At 39.0% G+C, this 20,623-nt stretch overlaps 1 protein-coding gene and 2 long non-coding RNA genes across 3 annotated transcripts in view; 1 reads left to right on the top strand and 2 right to left on the bottom strand.

Annotated features, from left to right (window-relative positions):
* Window positions 1–6,504, bottom strand: part of LOC108248920 (SRY-box transcription factor 13) — a 68,661-nt gene extending 62,157 nt beyond the window's left edge. The window contains exon 1 of the mRNA XM_017437976.3: window positions 6,234–6,504. The gene's annotated coding sequence lies outside the window, so the exon portion shown is untranslated. The remainder of the gene's footprint in view (window positions 1–6,233) is intronic.
* Window positions 6,505–16,735: 10,231 nt separating this feature from the next.
* Window positions 16,736–20,623, bottom strand: part of LOC119616940 — a 35,858-nt gene continuing 31,970 nt past the window's right edge. The window contains exon 3 of the long non-coding RNA XR_005233041.1: window positions 16,736–17,191. This is a non-coding gene — a long non-coding RNA (uncharacterized LOC119616940). The remainder of the gene's footprint in view (window positions 17,192–20,623) is intronic.
* On the top strand, window positions 18,136–18,759 carry LOC119616939. The gene is made up of 3 exons (XR_005233040.1): window positions 18,136–18,289; window positions 18,373–18,555; window positions 18,634–18,759. It is a non-coding gene; the product is annotated as an uncharacterized LOC119616939 (long non-coding RNA).

The raw sequence follows: 20,623 nt of genomic DNA on the forward strand, positions 1-20,623 counted from the left end.
GTGTTTTGACATCAGCATTTTTTATGATTCTTCCGAACGGAGACAACACATCCAGAGGGTTTTCTTTTAAAGAGATGACAAGGCTTCCCTGAACCCGGCATTGTTCTGCATGATTGGCTTGGCCTCACACGGTGCTAAAGGACAGGCTGAGGAATACTAACACACACACACACAGAAAGACACACCATTATTCTCCTTTGTGATGTTTCTCTGTGGACTCCTGGTTCAATAGGATTCAGAGAACAATGTGCAGAGGATACAGGAGGTCAGAAGGAGAGAGGGGGAAAAAAAACCTTTGTCTGCTCTGCTGCCCTTATGGAGACGTTCTGTGTGTAGAAAATAACACACACACACACACACACACATTCTCACTTTAATACACACACAGGCTATTCAGCTCTTAATGCATCAAATTCAAAAGTCTACTGCAAGTATAAAAAGCTGTGCTATAAATAGTGAACAGCTTGTGTGAAGCTTTACTCTCTACACTAAAATACTGTAGATCCACCGGGTTATGCTTTCATTGGCTTGTCTGCATTCACTTAATAATAATAATAATAACTATTATTATTATTATTATTATTATTATTATTATTATTGCCTGCTGCTGAAGGCAACAGGGTTGACTCAAACAGTTTATGTCAAGTTTTAAAACAAAGATATTGCATAATACGTCGCCCTCAAGTACTATGACACAAAAGTTTGCCTCAATATCAGTAAAATTGACTGGGTTACAGTAACATGTGTGTTTGCATAGATCACTTTATATATGGTGGCCATCTTGAATTGAGCTGACTCAAAAAAGGTAATCATCTGTAGATGAACATCTAATGATTACTTTCTGATATCTGACACAGTACAGACAAACACATACACAAGCAAAAACATGATTTCACATATTTCTACTCAGAATAGCCCCTGGTGGAATAAGGTATTCCTAGTAACCAGATGACATGATACTGTAGGCCTTCAAACTAATTTCTTTTTCCATGACAAACAATAGTAATATGAATTTATGTATGTATATCTGTATGTAAAACATATAAAGATCAGTGTTTGTTTACCTTTATTATTGGTACAATATTGTCTTTGATCTACTTTTTGTGTTAGTCAATTACCTGTTTTTATCTAAAGCCACCAAAATCAAAAGGGTGATAATGATTTTACCCGTGTCTCTGTGCGTGTGTTCACTTGCCTGTCTGTTAGCAAAATATCTCATAAACCTCCAAATGGATTTTAGTGAAACTCTAAGTAATTATTGCATATACATCCAGGGTTTTCCCCAGAAAAGAGGCTAAGCCTGGTGGTAGGTGGCCGATCGCCGGCCGACCGTGATTTAGTAAAAAAAAAAAAAAAATTAAAGTTGACAGGAAAGTTGGAAATATGGCTATTTATTATGTGATATTGTAAGATACTTGTGCCAAATATTTACACAACTACAGTTTTACAAAAAGGCACTTTTGAAACAAAAATACAATTAAAATAACTACAAATTGTTAGAACCTAATTTGAATCCTAATTTAAGTCACATTTACAAATAAATTAAATTATCATAAATGAAAAAGTGCAAACAAAGCACAGTCAAGACCAATGAATAACAACAGAGAACTCTGAAAAACAGACAGATGCTGTACTGTACTGTGCTTTTTGTGGAAACAAAGCATATCTAATGCTGAATTTATTAGCATCATATTACTGTTAAATATGGATAAATTACCATGTGTCATATTAATATTTTCACTAAGTATAAAACATGCTTACCGTATTAGGGCTTGTAAAGCCACCCGCTGAATTTTGGCTTAACTAACCATTTTTAGTTAAACCCGCTCATGTTTATTGCTATGGCTCCGGCGACATGCTAAAACCAACGGTAGCTGAAGGTGGCTCAGCCTCAGGGCTCATTAGAGTCGCGCGGTGGAGGTGTTTATACTTGCCGTTTATGTCGGTGCAGTATTCTCCGCCAAGTTACAAAACAAGACACAGGTGGGACCTTCGCAGGGGCGTGGACAGTGCGATTGCGTCACTGTTGGCACGCGCACCCTCGCGCGGTGAGGTAGATAAAGGTAACGGTTTTGGGTGTGCGGGCGGAAAAAACGTGTATAAAAAATGACATATTTATAATAAACAAGCGTAGCTTAGCCTGGCGGCAAGCTCAGCAAAACCTGGCAGCCCACCAGGCTAATAATACACTGGGGGAAACCCTGACATCTATAACTCATACATCTATAACTCTAGTTGACTCAAGATTTGAAGTCGACTAAGTTTGAGAAGTCTACCACAGTTAATCCACATTTGCTAACATGAAATGGCTATAAATCAGTTAGTTTTACAAATTTTGAGCGAAAATTTGGTTTGGTAGTAGCTAAGAGTCATTTTCAACACATTCCCCGAACCTAACACATTTTGTTCAATGATTACTTTCTAAAAAATTTCAATTAAATTTCTTCCAGTGGTTCATGGGATATTTTGCTAATAACAGAGATACACAAAAACATTTGCCAAATTTAAATAGGTCAGATGAATAAATAATTTAAAAAAGTGTTTTTGTTGACAGCGACAGAAGATGTGGCAGCGCTCATGTTGACTAAAGACAGGAGTCACCTTCTTCATCCCCCCCACTGTCACGTGAACCCATTCACCTGAGAAGAGACAATGCTTTCAGAGACCGGGGGGAGAGGGAGAGGGAACAAGCGAGGTGAAGGGTGAAATGCCAAACCACTCCTTGACATATCTCTTGTGTTTGTGTGGCAGTATATAAAGAGCAGAATGGAGCAGAGCTTTATGTCTGCACCACTCCAAAATTCAACAGGCTTGTTGAATGTTTCCCTAAAGAAATAAAACTCAAATGGAAAATACGATGATCTGACAGAGCAACAGTTTTAATTTGCTAGGAGTTCCATCTTAAAGTCATTTTGCAGTATTGTTCTGTCTAATACTATGACAGTCTCAGCAGAAAAAGAGGCCAAAGTCTTTGTCCAGGAAAGGCCAATAGATAGCCAAAAGAGGGATAGTTTTTGTTTTTAAATCATTTTTCAGATTTATAGAATAGGTCCTGTCTCAAAAATGGCATTCTGGTGTGAAAGAACACTACATTTGTTGCCGTTTTCTTAACTGAACAACATCTGTGTTACTACGTTCATAGATTTGTGCAGAGCATGGATAGACTGTTATAGGCTGATAGTGACGAGAGACAGCTGAATGTATCAGTCCACCAGGAATAGAATAAACTCTTGAACTAGCTAGATACGCTGATCAGGTAGCCTCAGCACCATCAGCATATAACAGTCTATGCTTTACACATATATATTTGCACAGTGACACAAACACACTTAAGTTGAATTCTGGGTGTTTGCAACCAACCAACCAGCAGATCATGCAGCCATATTTTGCAGCCAGTTTTTGAAAATCACAGTTTATTTTTGTATTCTATGCCATGTACATTAATTTGTTGCCCATTTCCAACAACATTGTGCCAACCTTGGCAGCAGCCCCCATATTTATGATTTAATCTGGATCACATTTTTGAAATGGAGTTATGCAGATTTGGAGCAATCTAAAAAATATATTATTGTTTTTTTTTTAATAAAGTGTGTTTTAAACCTGGACATTAGGGGCTGGAGCCTCAAATGTTTCTGTCATAAATAGAGCTTCATGCAGTTGTCCAAATGCAGCTCTACGTGCTCTAGAATTACAAAAAACTAAATTGACAAGGGTTTAAGACGCATGTTACAACCCTGCAGCTATTGGAAAAATTGTTGCATGATTTTTTTTTAACATGTTCAAAATTCAAGCAACGAGACTCTTTCAGATCCTACCCTCACCTGTTTGAGCCAGAGTTTGACTCGGACAATCTCGCAATGGTTAGTGCAGTAACAAACATGTTTATTGTCACCAAATTTCCCATAAATCCATGCAGAGTTACTTTGTATGGCTCAGGAGTGTGATTAAAACACAGAAATAAAGGGGAAAAACACAGTAACTATGATCAAGTGACACCCGCTTTTTCTGACGTGACCTGACATATGTGCCCTGTTTTTCTTCAGGTAGAATTTTATTGCAATGAAACAACAATTTATAACAATCATTAAAGAAAACAGGAATACTGACTGTGGCATGTTATTGTGTAGCTGACAAACTATAACTGAAAGGTATTTTACAGACAAGTGGCTGGTAACTTTAAGGAAATAGAGATGCAATCTTACTATTATTGTTACTCAGAACGGAAAAAAAAAAGAAAAGAAAAGAAACCCAGTGAAGAACTAAAAGGAAAGAATAGAGATTGGCAGGAAGAAAGGTCAGGGACTCCCCACTGATGGATAGCTTTGTCTGCTGTCATGAACACACACACACACACACACACACACTCCTTCAGCTTCAGCGTTCAGTAGGACTCTCAGAACACCTGCGGGCTGTAGCATACTTTCTCCCGTGTGCTCAGACTGAGACGTCACCTCTGAACTGGTCTCCGGTCAGCCAAACATTTCGCTTTTTTCATTTAGTGTCACAGAACTTTTAAATGCTTTAGAAGTCTAACACCAGAGGTGCCACCAAGGCGAGACGTGGAGGGGCAACTGAGACCCCTATAAATTTGCTGCCCACATAGCCAGACAGTCTTATATGCATAATCTGATTGTTAGGGAAATATCTTATAAACCAGTGGGCAAATTGTGTTAAAACTTTTAAGAAAGTAACCATTGGATTCAAGGTGGCTGCCACTGATAATTACCAACAAAAAAATGTCTATAACTCAGTCAATTTTACAGATCCTGCACTAAAATTTGGTGTGGTAGTAGCTGAGCTATTCCCAACATAATCTGAGTGCTAACAGATTGCATGAGATCATTGTCTAAAGCTTTGCAATTAAATATTAAAGTCATCCTCATCTGATAGCAAAATATTTAATGAGCCACTAGGCAAATTATAATGAAACTCCCAGAAACTAATCTTTAGATTCACATCTACAACTCGTTAACTTTTGGAGTCATTCTGATACAAAATGGCAGCCACAGATAAATGAAACACAAAAGTGTCTATACCTCAGCGAACTCTACAGATATTAAGCTAAGATTTGATGTGGCAGTAGCTGATAGACATTCACAACACACACTTTAAGCACTAATAATTGAAACACTAGTTTCAATTCTAAATCTAATTTTAAGAACAAAGAAAACAAACTTCAGTGAGCTGAGTGGTGACTCCTTTTCTCAGTTGGCACATTCATCTGTCAAGTAAAAAAAACTGAAGCAGGCCTATATCAGAAGGTGATTTTCTACCTCACACATTTTAGTATTTTTTTAAACAGCCTATAAACTACAACAGTTTAATAAATCTCCTAAAATTCTGGTCATTTTGGGGTTCTATCTGCTTCTATCTGGCAAATTGTTTTAAAACTTTTTGAAAGCATCTCTACCTGACACCTCAGAGCCCCTAATCCTGTTTGTGTCCACTTTAAGTGCATAGGGTATCCTGCACACACACACTGTCAAGTTACTATCAGACTTCTGGGAAAATAACTTAACTGGCATTTGGTTTTCCCACTTTTAAGCTAACAAATTTCTCAGTCGTGAAAGTAATCGTTGGATGTTCACCTACAACTGATTAACTTTTGGACTCAATCCAAAAAATGGCTATAATTCAATTTTACAGATATTGAGCTAAACTTTAGCATGGTGCTGATAGTCATTCAAAAGTAACACATACTCCAAGCACAAACAGATAATGCAATCCTGTGTATGTTATTTTGAGTGTTTGACCAAAATGGCTACAACTCCATCAGTTCTCACTGTAAGATGATCTTAGTCCAAAACTCTGACATGAAAGGCAGCGGGCGATATGCATTCCTTCAACGAATGCTATGACTGTAAGTGTTTATTAGGAAATGGTCCTGGCAGGTAGGAAAATCACAAATTCAGTAGATCCAACTGAGTCAGCACTGATAGAAACAGAGTATCAGAACCAGCTTCAAACTGCAGATTTTGACGAACGTGAAAAGTTCTGATCCAATCAGAAAAAAAGAGATGGGAGATGAGGGAAATGAGCTGCAATCTTATGGGGGGAAATGTTGTCATATGTACTGTTCCTAAAATCCGCTCATTTGCATTTTTCAACAGAACTGACATCATCATCATCATCATATGATAAGTGAAGCAGTAGAGTGAGAGAGTGGATGGAGCAGATGGAAAAGTTTTCAACAGACTGATCCCACCTGACAGACGCCCCCAGGTACCACTCACCAGTCCCGGTGCGCCCCGCGCTCTCCACCACAGAGCGGAAAACCCAGCAAACTTCCGTCCTGCTCCTCTCTGCTTCTCCCGCTTTAACTGCTCACCGCATGCAAAACCAAAACACGGCGGTGCGGGACGGAGGCTGCTTGGTGCGGAAGGGGACTTCTGCTCCGATCATTCAGTGAGGGGGGAGGACAGGCGCCTCTGTCCACCACGGCCAGGAGAGAGAGGCGCGGTGAGACTGCCGCGGTGCGTAAATGTTTGGAGACAGAGCGATTTTCCGTCCACAGCGCCCTGCTGCTCACCTCCCACTTAAAGGGAGAGAGACGGATTTCACACACGCACGCACACACACACATACACACAAAGCGTGGATCAGTGGAGGGACAGTCAATAATCCACCTTTGTTTCATGACACAAATAGACGTGAACTAAACATCAGCTCCTCTTTTCCGCATTTTTTTTAAAGATCCAGTTTAATATCTATTTGCAGGTCATCAGACTTTACTTTCATTTATTAAACTAAGAAAGACCATTTAAATTTAAATTACAAGACTGCCCCGGCCAAGACGGGTAGCAGCACTAAAATACAACAAAACGTACAGTTTATACGTCACAGGGAATAAATTAAATTGTTAAAACTATTTTTTTTAAAAAATCAAAAACCTTTTACTTTAGTACCCTACTTCATGCCAGCGACATAAACCAAGATATTTTGTGCTGACTCACAGCTACAGCCACATTTAATTTGAGCTCAGTATCTGTGAAACTGACTGAATAGTAGCCATTTTTATTTTAATGTCAGGCAGCTGTGGCGGCCATCTTGAATTGTTTTGACTCCAGAAGTTAATCAGCTGTGGCTGCAAGTCCAATGAATACTTTCTGAAAGTTCAATTATTGTTTGACAACTTATTCATGAGGTATTTTGCTAACAGATTGGCAGAGATTACTTTAGTAGTTATTTTTGTGTTTGCTAAGATTGATTAACTTTGGGTGTAACTCCTTAACTTTTGGAGTCAATGTAATTCAAGATGGCTGCCACAGCTAAACAGCCTAGGCCCAAACAATAATAATATTACAGATGGTTTTACAGAAATTGAGCTAAAATTTGATGTAGTAGCTGACAGTCATTCCCAACACATGTACTGAGTGCTAACTGAACACAGGAGAACACAAAATGTCACATAGGATTGCACATAATGTTGTTTCAAGTTTTCACCAAAATTCCTTTGTAATTTAATTCAACATGAGATGATGTTAGTTTAATTCTGGCGTGAATGTGGCGGGGGATATGCATTCCTTCAGGAACACCATAGTGTGAATGCTGACTAGGCATTCTTCTCTTTGACATATGCTTCAGCCCACTTGCTCTTTTTTGCTCTCTTATGCTACTTTCAGCTTTTACCTAGCCTGTTACTACCTTCAACTTTTAGCAAAGCAGGTTTAGTTTTTATCCAGCTTTTTGCTAATTTTAATTAGTGCTTTTATAGTTTTGGCTTTTAGTTAGTGTTTTGCTCTAGTTAGCTTTAACAAATGAGTTTGAACCTTTTCTATAATTTCAGCAGTCACTTGGGATTCACACTGGATTTTCACAGAAAATGCAATTTTTCTTGTTCCCAATGTTTTTATTTTGTTTGTTTGTTTGTTTTTCTCTCAACAGTTAATCCAAATCAATGGAATTAAAAGCAAGTTATTTTGCTCTCAGGCTAAAATAATTTATCATGTCAGCGTAACATGATTGATAATTAAATAAATGACTGAGAAACTGGGAATGACATTGTGTTCATTCTCTTCCTTCGAGTGGATGAGTTAGAGTATTTTGGAGTTAGAGTTAGAGTATTTTCTTCATGAGTAGTGAAACAGTGAAGAGCTCTGGATAGACCCACTTCGAAAGGAGTCAGCTGAGGTGGTTAAGGCATCTGATCAGATGTCTACTCATCCCCTGCCTTCTGAGGTTTACCGGGCACATCCCATTAGAACGAAGCCCCAGGGCAGATCCAGAATCCACTGGAGGAATTATATAGCCTCTCTAGCCTGGAAACACCTTGGGATGCTCCAGGAGCAGCTGGAAAATGTCACTGGGAAGAGAGATGTCTGGGTTTCCCTGCTAGACCGGTTACCTCCACAAGTCAACCACTGATCAACTTACGATGGATGAAATTATTACCTGCCATCGAAGGAAAAATGATTAACTTTTCAACTCAATCCAACTTACGATGGCTGTCACCTCAAACTGACCCTAGCAAACACAAAAATGTCAGTTTTACAAATATTGAACTAAAACTTAGTGTGGTAGTAGCCAAGAGTTATCTCCTAAACATAGCCCTATATGCTGTATAATATTTTTACCTAAAACTTTGTCAGTAGGTGTTGGCATAAACCTTCTCTGTCTGTTAGAAAAATATTTCATTAACTACAGGACAGAATTTGGTGAAACTCTCAGAGAGTATTCATTGACTGTACATCTACAATTGATTAACTTTAGGAGCCAACCAAATTGAAGATGGCCGCTGCAGCTGATTGATTTAGCCAAGATAAAATTGGAGATAAGTCAGCCACCTTTGGAGATATCATACTAAATTTGGAATGGTAGCAGCTGAGAGTCATTCATATTATATACTACAAGGACTAACAGATTATGCAAGATATTACAATAGTGCATAAGATTGTGCACAATGTTATTTTCAACTTTTGACCAAAGCAGCGATGACTTTGTTTTTTTTTTTCTCTCATAGGGTTCATTTAAAACTTTGGCATGAAAATTGGTGGGTCATGTGCATTCTTTCAAGGATTGCTAGTTCTTCAGTTACTTTTGTAAAAACCTTTCTATTTTACTGATTCATAAATTTTGACATTGGAGGTTTGGGTAATAATAAATAAGTAGATTTAGAAAAAAACAAAAACACATTGGTTAAACAAAAGTCAGCACTGTGGCTTGTGTTTTTGGGTTTGTGTACATGCTGCTCTTAAAATACAATATTTCACAATGATTATTAAAGTGTAATACATTTTTTTAAATAAAACTCAGAATCTTCAAAGATAAATATTTAATTTGTGTGAATAATCATGAAAGATTAACTTATCAAAACAGCTACCCTTTTGTCCACCCTCAGACAAAGTGTTTTCTTGGTAATCACAATGTGCTCAGGATGATTCCAAGAAAGATCAAGCACACGGCTTGTTTTCCTTCTGTTTTTACGTTTATTAGAGGAAATGACAAAATGCTACATAAAGCATTTATGCAACCAGCAGATGTGTTTTTCTCAGACAAATGTTTGTCCTGCCAGCACGTTTTTACAATATTTCAATTTTGTCATCTTAGTTCTGAACAATAGCTTAACTTTACAGTAAAATAGAGTTACTCTCTTTAATACTTGTCAATCATTCATCAGCAATAATAAAAGCTATGTTGTGAACTGTATTCAGATGTGTTCATTGGAATGACTTATACAATATACCAGTTCATGAGCACTGAATAATAATAATAATAATAATAATAATAATAATAATAATAATAATAATAATAATAATAATAATAATAATAATAATAATAATATGCTGTTTCTGTCATGATTTCCACTCCTCCTCCCCCAGCTTTGGAAAACTCCAAACAAAAACACATCAAATATGCAGCTCAATCAGAAATCATGTGCTATGACTATTAATAGCAGAATATTGTAAGGCATAAACAAAATTCTTAAATAACTGAAAAATGTTCCCATAGTTCCAAATGTTCACATAAAATCCCAATGGAATTTTCTTGAATTGTGTGAGAAAAACCGCTTTGGAGTTCTATAGCTCAGACATATTTTGAAGTAGGAACATTCAAAGTTTAAATGAGTCAAGGAATGCTGTACGTTACATGACTGAACTGACATTTTCATATATTCACTGGTTTTTACACAATCACAGTTTAAGTTAAGCGGTCTGTTAAGTTTTTTTTTTTTTTAACTACAGAATGTTCAACTAAAAGTGTCACAGTAACATGTGAACTGACTAAACTCTACAAAATTTTGGCAAACTCTTCCTTTTCCACAATCTTTGCACTTTTTATTTTTAGATCAAAATGTAGGAATCTTTGTCTTCTTTCACCCAGTTTGTCTCTCAAGGCTATAGGACTTGTGGTTTTCTCTTACAGTACACACACCCAAAATCTCACTAGCTCCGAGTGTATCTGGACTAAGAATTTTCTCTTCAAAACTGGACGTGAAGGATTTATTCCAACTTGTCAAATCTATATAAAACAACGTAGAAATATCAAAATTGACACGTGTGATGACCTGACACTTCAGCCACATAAGGCAGTATCTCACTGTGCTGATGTAAGATACCAGTTGGTGACTCAAAACTGTGAGAAAGCTGCAAGAAATTGGACAAATTTTCGGATGTGCTCTTACTGAATTTTGAGTGTTTGTGACCATCAAATTGTATGGCTGCATTTTGCTTGGCCAATTTTGGTGACTGTGTCTTGAATCCTGTTCGCCAACAGCCTCAGCCTGGTGAGATACTGGCTTTACAGTTTGGGAATTTTTTTAATACAATGTATAGTTTTCACACAGCAACAGTTTGCTTACTTTCTGCTCTGCTTTTCTGTCAGCCTGTCATTTCAAAAGCGCTGTCAGGGAGTGACAAACAGCTGTGTGGTTACTATGGTGACCCTTATGAGCCACTGGCAGCAGCTTTAACGTTTCTTTTGATCTTTGTTCTCTTTATTTTTCGTCTATAGTTTATACATCAGAAAAACAGTGTTTTGTCAGCTGAGATTATTACAAAAGAATGTTCGAAGATATTATTGTGTGAATGCTGAGCTTCAAGGTTTGACAAGAGACAGGGCTAGAAGTTAGAAATTGAAGCTACAAAGAATGATTGCCACCTAGTGGCTAGTTCCAGTAATTTTTTTTTGTTCCGCCCTTTTAATTAAACAAATGGACCATTTTCCTGACTACAAAATCAAAATACACTTCATATAGGTTTTGATATTTATTGATTCAGGTACCTTGCTGCTGTGTGTTCAAATATGCCTTTTTTCCAGTATGTTTACTTTTAATCAGTTATTTGAGGCGTAAAGAGAAGTGTCATGATATACTGTGAATGACAGCCTGTTGATGAGATAGGAGAGGCTATAGGCAGGACTTTCATAATGAGGGGATAGCGCCAAGTTCAGAGAGCAGCCCAGCCTGTGGCTCCAAAATACAACATGGCAGCACCCAGAAAAACATGTCTTCAGTTTGGCTTCAATTTCGAACGAGAGAAGGAGGAGCCACTTTGCCCATCTTTATCATTGTCGATACAGCTGATTCAGCTTTCACATTATTCTTTCTTGTTTATAGTTTATCCCATATGTTTTTTGGACTGCAAGCATTTCATTATATTTTCAGCTTTTTCATCCTTCAGATATCACCATTTTAAGCTCTTTCAGGACATTACGGCTATAACCTTTTATATTTGTAACATTCATACTTTTTGAGTTATTTACTTATATACTTGTACTTTATTTGCAATTTTTGTTTCTTATAGAGATGCATTGAGATTGCTGTGCTTTTTAAATCTTCTTCAGCATACTTGCTTAATCTTTTGCTTTGCTGTTTTGCTACTTTCAGCTTAAAGGCTGTTGTTTTGCTCATTTTAGTTTTTAGCTTTTGTTTAGCTGATTTTAGCAACTGTTCTAATAGTTGTAAAGTAGTAAAGTTTTTACTTTAACAACTCAGTTTTAACTTCATCAACAGAAGTCATTCAGCTCTCAGCATTCACACTGTTTTCACAAAAAATGGAAAATGTTCTATTTGGATTTTAGAGAAAAAAGTTGATGGATGTTGGAATTTTAGGCAGTAGCTACGTGAGTACCCATTCACATTTTGGCAGAAATTTTCTAGGTGTGTCTGCATCTATGCGAAAAGCTGTGGCAACAATGGGGGCAAAAGAGAAACAGAAGCTGCCAAAGAAAGAAAGAATTGGTGAGGTTATGTGAGTGCACACAATGAAGAGAAGATAAAAGGAGGTGCGGCTGTATGAGGACGGACAGATACAGAAAAAAGAAAGGATGACAGAGAGGGACAGACAGAGGTAGAGAGAGTTTGTCTTTGCACAGAGGAAGCTGATGTGCCATTTCTAATCCCTCCTGTTCGTGGCTTTGTGCCGTTGCCCAGCAGGAAGTGGGAGCTGGGCAGACAACAATTAACAAAAGAGCTGTGAAGAATACAATTAACCATCAATGGCCAACCGCAGGCCTTTGTCCTGTTGCTATGGAGACAGCACAACACCAACACACCAAGATTACAAAACTCTTTTCTACATTTCTGTGTGTTCCTCTCTGTCTCCTCTTTACTCTGTTACACTTTACCCACTTTTTCTCCTTTTCTTCCACTTTCAAAAGAGTGTCCATTTTCCCACTCAGTCTGTTTTCTCAGTTCATTTCTGATACATCTCATAATACATGTGAATATATGTTAGCTTTACTATGAAATTAGATGATGTCAGTCTTTGTTAGCTCTTTGACACCGAACAGCCAAGCATAAACTGAAATTCTTGTTAAAATGATCTAAACCTATGTCAGTAAGAAGGCTCATTGATAGCCATGCATAAAACAGCCTGGTATGTATTAGGTTCTTACTTGCTGCATATCCAGTACATGCATGTTATCTATGAGGACCTGGCTGGATTATGTAGTGACCTGTTACATACATGGTATGTATCAAGTGAGTACCAGGTATGTACCAGATTAAAAAAAAACATCTGGGGGTGGGAGTGGAGGGCTGTGGGTCAGTGGTTAGTGCAGTCGTCCTTCAATAAGAGAATCAGAGGTTTGATTCCACCAGTATACAGTCACATGTCAAAGTGTCCCGGGGCAAGACACTGAACCCTTCATTGTCTCAGATGTGCACATCAGCGTATGAATGTACTCTAAAACTAAAGCACTGATTACACTCTATAGAATGATTCATTCAGATTAGCTTTGTAGAGATGTAGTAGAGTGCTGTATGAATGTGTGTGTGGCTGGGGAAATGAGGGCAGATTCTTCTGTGAAGTGCTTTAAGAAACCTGGTTGGCTAGAAAGGTGCTATATAAGTACAGTTTATTTAAGAAATGGGTACATACATACCAGTATGTACAAGGTACAAACCAGGTTGTAATATAAATTGCTACCAGCTCATTATGTTAATAAACAAAAATAAATAAATAAATAAAATAAACAAAAGCCTCACAAGGCCTAATGCGTAAAATCCTTTGTCATACATGAAATTATACTTTACTTCAAGCTGTAAAGTCATATATTTTTTGTTTGTTTTGTTTTGTTCTTAATGGTGGTTGTGTGGTGGTCTAGCTGAGGAAAAATGTTATTGTGAAATCAAAGGCTGTGGGGATCTGGAGTTTTGTCTCCGCCCTGCTGGCAGTGCCATTAATCCTTCCTCCCCAGCTGAAGCAGATTCAACCTAATGAGCAGCACCGGTATTTAAGCCTCCGGCTGATTCCAGATCTTTGCTGGAGCATCACGCCTTATGGGTTAGAGTCTCAGCCTTTTAAGCACTATTATCAAGCTCACGGCTACGTTAACCTCGCTTTTGTTGTGCATCTCATTGCTTCAGGTTGTGCTGCCTTGTTGTTCGCTGTCATTTGCCTTTCTGGAACTTACCTCTGAACCTGCCCGGTGAACTTACATGCTCCTGGACCTCTGGACTCCTTCCGTCCTGGATTACCTCTGCTTTGTCCTGCTTCGCCTCCACGCCTCGCCGCCGCTTCAGACCTCTAAAACAAAAGACTATTACTCTCAAGAATCCCTTATTGCTCCCACTAATCAATCTGTACCCGAGACTCACCTTGCTCCTTCCTGCCATTGCAGATCCTCCTGGTTATCTTCCACTGTAAATACATCACCTGTAAATAAAATCACTTACCTTTTACTCCGTCTCCGTGTCTGGTTTTTGGTGACGCTCATACGACTACTCTGGTTTATGTCAAAAGCAGCTAGAAAAGATAGCTGAATGAGCCAGACTGTACAGACAAAGTACTGTTTGGCTCGTCTATACAGATGTTCTTTGCACCTCCTGTCAACGTGAAAATGGTGGTTTTGGTGAGAAAATTGACATTTTTATCCCCTGCTGCCAAAAGGTGATCGGTAATGCTTTTACCTACAGTATGTCTGAATGTGTGTGTTCATATTTCTGTCTGTTTACAAAATATCTCATAAACCATTCAATGGATTTTAATAAAACTTGTTCATCTACAACAAATTATATTTTGCTGATTTTACATTTTATGACAGTTTTGCTCATTTTAAGCAATGGTTTTGCTAGTTTTATCTACAGTTTTGCTTCTTCTGGCTTTGAGCTCTGCTTTTGCTAATTTTAGCTTTTAATAACTATTTTGCGTTTATTAGCTATGGTTTTGATTTTTGTACTTTTAAGATACGATTTTGCTCACTTTAATTTTTAGCTACAGCTTTCCTGTTTTAGATTTTATCTAGACTTTTTTTATTGTCAGTTTTGCTCATTTTAGCTTTTTGCTATTGTTTTGTAAATTTTTAGTTTCTGTACTTGTTTAATTTTAACAATTAATTTTTTAATAATGTTTTATGAGCTATTCAGCACTTGACACTGCATTTTCACAGAAAATACATTTTCTCTAGTTTTATTATTATTAATAAACACAAAGCTTGTACTCTTTGATACATTTTTCATTTATCCGTTATATTGATAATAAAAGAGAAAATTGATGTCATCGAGAAGTGAGGATGACTTTGTGCTTTTTTCAGTTATTCAGTGTTCTCGAGTTATGACCCATTTTCTTCAAAACATCAACTGACACTTTAAAAAAGAAAAGAAAATAGCTACTGGCTACTTTCATAGGACAAGTTCTGAGACATGACACACCAGACTGAGAAACTTTCTGCAAACTTTTCTTGGAAAATGCTATTATTATAAATAAAAACTCAGTAAACTACGTTTGGTTTCCTCATACTACATCTGACATCTTTATTGCTCCATGCAGTTAAAGGCGTAGGATTCCTTGAAAGTCACCCACCAAAATAACCTTCTGCACAATATTATGTGATATTGCAATATATTGTTTGATCTTGGAGGATCTGTTGAAAGTTGGACTAAGTGTTGGAAATAATTTTCAGCTACTACCACACCACACTTTAGCTCAGTATCTTTTAAATTAGTCTAGTTATGGCCATTTCTGTACTTATCTAAGGTTGATTAGCTGTGGCAGACATCTTAAATTAGATTGACTCCAAAAGTTAATCAGTAGTTATACAATGATGACTTGCAGAGTTTCGATAAAATCCATATAGTTGCTCATGAGATGTGTTTTACTAACAAAAACAAACATACCAACACACATTTACAGACATGGGCCATAATAAGATGGAAAAGTGGTATGAAAAATAAGTCATTGTATCTGTGCTGACAGACACAAATTGAGCATCAGGACATCCTCTTTCAAAAGGAAGATCATGTCTGCATTTTGTAGATTGGATATGAGTTGTCACTTTTCTTTTTGCTGCCTTTGTTGATTTTTTCTTTTTTTTTTTAGTATTGTAATGAATTCTGGTGTCTTGTTTTTGTTTTGTCCTTATGCTCTCGTGCTTTGTTTTCTGGGATTGTTTTTGATTCTTGTTTGGGTTATAGTTGTATTCAGTTGTCTTTTTATCTAGGTTTTGTTTTGTCTGTTCCTTGTGTTTTGTTATGTCATTATCAACTCACCCTCAGTTCTCTCTAGGTTTTCTGTCATGCCCATATCCACCTGTCAGCAATTCTCATCACTCACCTGTGCCCACTTACCTCATTTTCCTCTGCCTTTAAACCCGGTCTGTCTCTCCACTTCCTCACCGGATCATTGTTCTTGTGTTCGTTACCCGCAGTTCATGGTTCACTCTCTGTTCTTGTCTTGTTCTCGTCCTGGTTTTAGTTTATGCTTTGTTTTGCTGCCACGTCAAGTTTTTGTTTTGTTTTCCCTTATTTCTAAATAAATGAGTTTATTTTCGAGAGTCTGCGCTCTGGGTTAGCCTCCTTCTCCACCGCCCATGACAAGTATATTCTTTCAGAAACCATTTTGTGTCTGTGTTAATAGTTTTAGAAGCCGGTAAGAGAGTATTACTGTTTTGAAAACTGAAACAGTTGTTGTGTCACCATTTATAAAAAGCAGATCTTATTGCTTTGAACACAATATGTGAACAATAGAAAGAAACAGTATTTTATCAGACTACCTTCAGCCTGCCAGCAACAACAAAATACTTTGAATCACTTTTGAAATCATGTTGCAGAGTAATGTAGTCACTCCACATTCACAACAACACAGCTTGTGTTTCTGAAACAACAGCTGTAACATTAGAGATCTATGGTGTTCAACAGCTGAGCAATTGTCAGACATTATCTCAGTCAGAAATTATTGTGTAAATACTCTCAGCAATAAAATATTCTGCACCTTTTCATAGTAATTTGTATTGGACTTTCATGAAGTATTCCACACTGTGTGTTTCTTTAAAAGCATGTTTATGCTATCATAGCCATGTCACCAACAGTATTATTACTAATTAACTGTTATAATAAGGATTGTTCACTGTTCATTGTTAAACTCTCTGCTGGTGGCCCAGCTGAAGTTCAGAGGTAAGATGAGAACTATGCTAAGATTATCAGTTCAGTTTATTTATTATTCACAACAAAAGTCTTCACAGGGAACTATACAAAAATGTAACAATTCCAAATCACAAATGTAAATTCAGTTAAAAACAGATCCAGACTCAAATACAGTCAGTTCAACTCATTTAAAACACAGTACAGTCAGATTTAATAGATTACAAAATGTCATTTTGTCGATAGTTGTCTATATAACAAAACCAGCAGATTGCATCAAAATTTCATTTTGATTTAATCTCCCATCCTGAGCTGCACAGTGGAACGGATCAACTTTCAGGAAGAACCATCCAGCAGAATCAGAACCTGGGTGGTCACCTGCCTTGGCTGGCTCTAGGTTAAGAAGACAGGAAAGAGACATAAACACAGAAGGACTGGTTCAGGTGTTTTTTAATATGTGAAGAAAAACAAAGAAAAATACTTGTTAATTATAAAAATAATTACAAATACAAAAACAGTGAGAAGAGGAAGTAAAGACAGGAGCAGATTAAGGAAATGTGGTCAATTTGTCCTCCATCAGTCTAAGCCCGAAGCAGCATAACTGAGGGATAGCTCAAGAAACCCAAGCCAATACTAACTGTAGGATTTAACAAAACAAAAAGTCTTTAGCCTCATCAGGTAGACAGGGTGTCAGCCTCACGGACAGAAACAGGAAGTTGGTTCCGCAAGAGAGAAGCCAGATAACTGAAAGCTCTACCTCTTGGAAACTCTAGGAATCACAAGTAAACCTGTAGTTTGATAGTGAAGTGCTCTGTTTGGAAAATATGGAACAATAACATCTTTTGTATAAGATGGAGCTTGGTTGTTGAGAGCTTTGTATGTTAGGAGTAAGATCTACATTATATTCTGAATTTGACTGGGAGCCAATGAAGAGAAGCTAAAACTGGAGGAATATAATCTCTCTTTTATCAGAACTCTAACAGCAGCATTTTGGATCAGCTAAGGACTTTTTAAATAGTTGTTGGACAACACCCTGATTATAAAGAATTATAATAGTCCAACCTAGATGTGATAAATACATGGACCAGTTTTTCTGCTTCATTTTGAGACAAGATGTTTCTAATTTTAGTGATATTATGCAGGTGGAAAAAAGCAGTTCTGGTAACATTTTTAATGTGGGGGTTAAAAGACATATCCTTATTAAAAATAAAACCAAGGTTCTTCACATTAGAACTGGAGGCCACATTAATTCCATGTAGAGAAAGTGAAAGGCTGCAAATCCAAAAACCACGACCTCTGTCTGTTGGGATCTGGAGCTGGGCTGGTTTTTTGGGGTTTTTTCCACCAGAGGGAGGGCAGAGGCTGAGTCTTCCTGGGGGCGTGACCAAGGTACTGGGACTCAGCACACCTGTGGCTCATCCCATCAGCTGTGGAGGAGTATATGAGTGGAGAGCTGCCGACACTTCAGCGCCAGAGCGTTAGCCAGTAATGGTACTTCAGGCCTAAGCTAGATTCCCTTGTGCTTTCTCTGTTGTGACAAACCCAGTGATTCTTTGTGTGTGACTCCTCCCCAGCTACCCTTCTTCCTCGGATCTCCTGGTCGGCAGTCGTCCCCACACGCCTCCTCCACGGGGTCCGGAACCTACCTGTCCGCCCTCCACAGCAGCCTCTCCACTCGCTCCATCTCCCCACCCGGCAAGAACCAGACTCCGGTGATCCAGAACCTTCCTTCCTTTGCTCAGAACACTACCCCTCAAGTAAGAACGGACTATTCAGCCGCAGCTGACATTACCGCCATAACCAGAACTCAACTAACCAGTCTTCCTGTGCTGCAGAAATCCAGACGCGCCAGCCACTTTCACCTTGGACCTGTCAAAGTGAAAACCCGTACCTACGCAATAAACTCACTAAACTTTTTCCCGGTTGTCTGTTTGACTCTGCATGTGGGTTCAAAAATTAGGAAACATTATGACAGAACGCTCTGGCCAACCGATGAACCCGGCAGATTCAATCAGACAAACCCTAGCAGAACAACATACTCTGATTCAGAGTCACGATCATGCGTTACGGGAACTAAGTGATCAACAGGCAGAGGCTAACCGCAGACTCGAAGAAATCGCTAACTTTTTGCGGAGCTCTCGCCAACAGGATCCTGTTCCAGTCTCCGCTCCTGTTGTAGCACCGGCATCCGTTCAACCAGCTCCCTCCAGGTCAGATTCACAATTCCACTCCTCGTTTCCAGAATACCGTCCGACCAACCCTGAGAGATTCACAGGAGATGTGAGTAAGTGCAGGGGTTTCCTGTTGCAATGCTCGATAATTTTTAACCATAGCCCGCAAAGTTTTCCCCATGATGGGGCGAAGATTTCATTTATAATCTCCCAGCTGTCAGGTCGCGCCCTCGACTGGGCAGAAGCCAGGTTTACCTCACCCTCGAGCTACGGTTGCACGTTTGATGAGTTCCTGAAAGAATTCAAGCAAACATTTAGTCAAGACCCGGATAGATCTGCAGACTCGAGAGATTTATTCAAGGTACGTCAGGGGCTGAGAACTGTAGCAGATTTCGCTATTGATTTCCGGATCAAAGCTGCCGCCTCTGATTGGAATCCCTCCGCGTTAAAGGGGGCCTATTATAACGCCTTAAACGAGTCAATCAAAGACGAATTGGCAGTTCTAGATGAGCCCGACAGCCTAGACGAGCTAATAAATTTAACGATCCGCCTGGAAAATAGAATACGGACCAGAACCCGGGAAGGGAACAAGAGGAGTCCTTTAGTAAGAACCGCGATGATGGGCAGATCAGTTAACCCCGTCGCTTCTCCACCGGACCCCTCCGAACCAGAACCCATGCAAGTAGGCCACACGCGCCTCACGCCCGAGGAGAGACAGAGACGTTTAAGGTCAAATCTCTGTATTTACTGCGGAGAGTCCGGGCACTTCGTCGCTAACTGTCCAGTGCGGGGAAACGCCGGGATCCGCCGCTAGAAGCGAGGGAGCTGGCGGATCATTTAATTAAAGAAAACAATCCTCGTCTACTGTTACCGGCCACCTTGTTAGTCAAGAATCAGACCATTCCACTGTCCGCCATGATCGATTCGGGTTGCGAGCTAAGCCTGATCGACTCAAATCTTGTCGAACAAATGGCCATAGAGACTATCCAGCTCCCCACTCCACTCCGTGTTTCCGCGTTGGACGGCAAGGCACTACCACAGATAATGCATCTAACCAAACCTCTGCATCTGCTCGTTTCAGGCAATCACCGGGAGACAATCTCGTTTTACGTTTTTCCAGCGGCCAGCTCTCCAATTATTCTTGGTTTCGACTGGTTGCAAACACATAACCCACAAATCAACTGGACAGAGAGGAAGGTTGAGTCTTGGTCAGTAAGCTGTCACTCCAACTGTCTCCTCTCAGCCATTCCCCCAGGTCCTCCACCGGCAAGCCCGCATGCAGCGGACCCACCAGATCTCACCTCCATTCCGGCAGATTACCACGACCTGGCCCCGGTTTTCAGTAAGTCAAAAGCACTTTCACTACCTCCACACCGACCGTATGATTGTGCCATTGAGCTCCTCCCTGGTGCACCTTTACCCAGTAGTCGTTTATACAACATTTCCCGACCGGAAAGAGAAACTTTGGAGAAATACATAAAGGAGTCCCTAGAAACTGGCATAGTTCGTCCTTCCTCGTCTCCGTTAGGTGCCGGTTTCTTCTTCGTGGGGAAGAAGGATGGGACCCTCCGTCCATGTATTGATTACCGAGGGCTAAACCAAATAACGGTAAAAAACAAATACCCACTCCCCCTCCTGTCATCGGCATTTGAAC

The sequence above is a fragment of the Kryptolebias marmoratus genome, linkage group LG4, assembly GCF_001649575.2.
Source record: "Kryptolebias marmoratus isolate JLee-2015 linkage group LG4, ASM164957v2, whole genome shotgun sequence".
Taxonomy (NCBI): domain Eukaryota; kingdom Metazoa; phylum Chordata; class Actinopteri; order Cyprinodontiformes; family Rivulidae; genus Kryptolebias; species Kryptolebias marmoratus.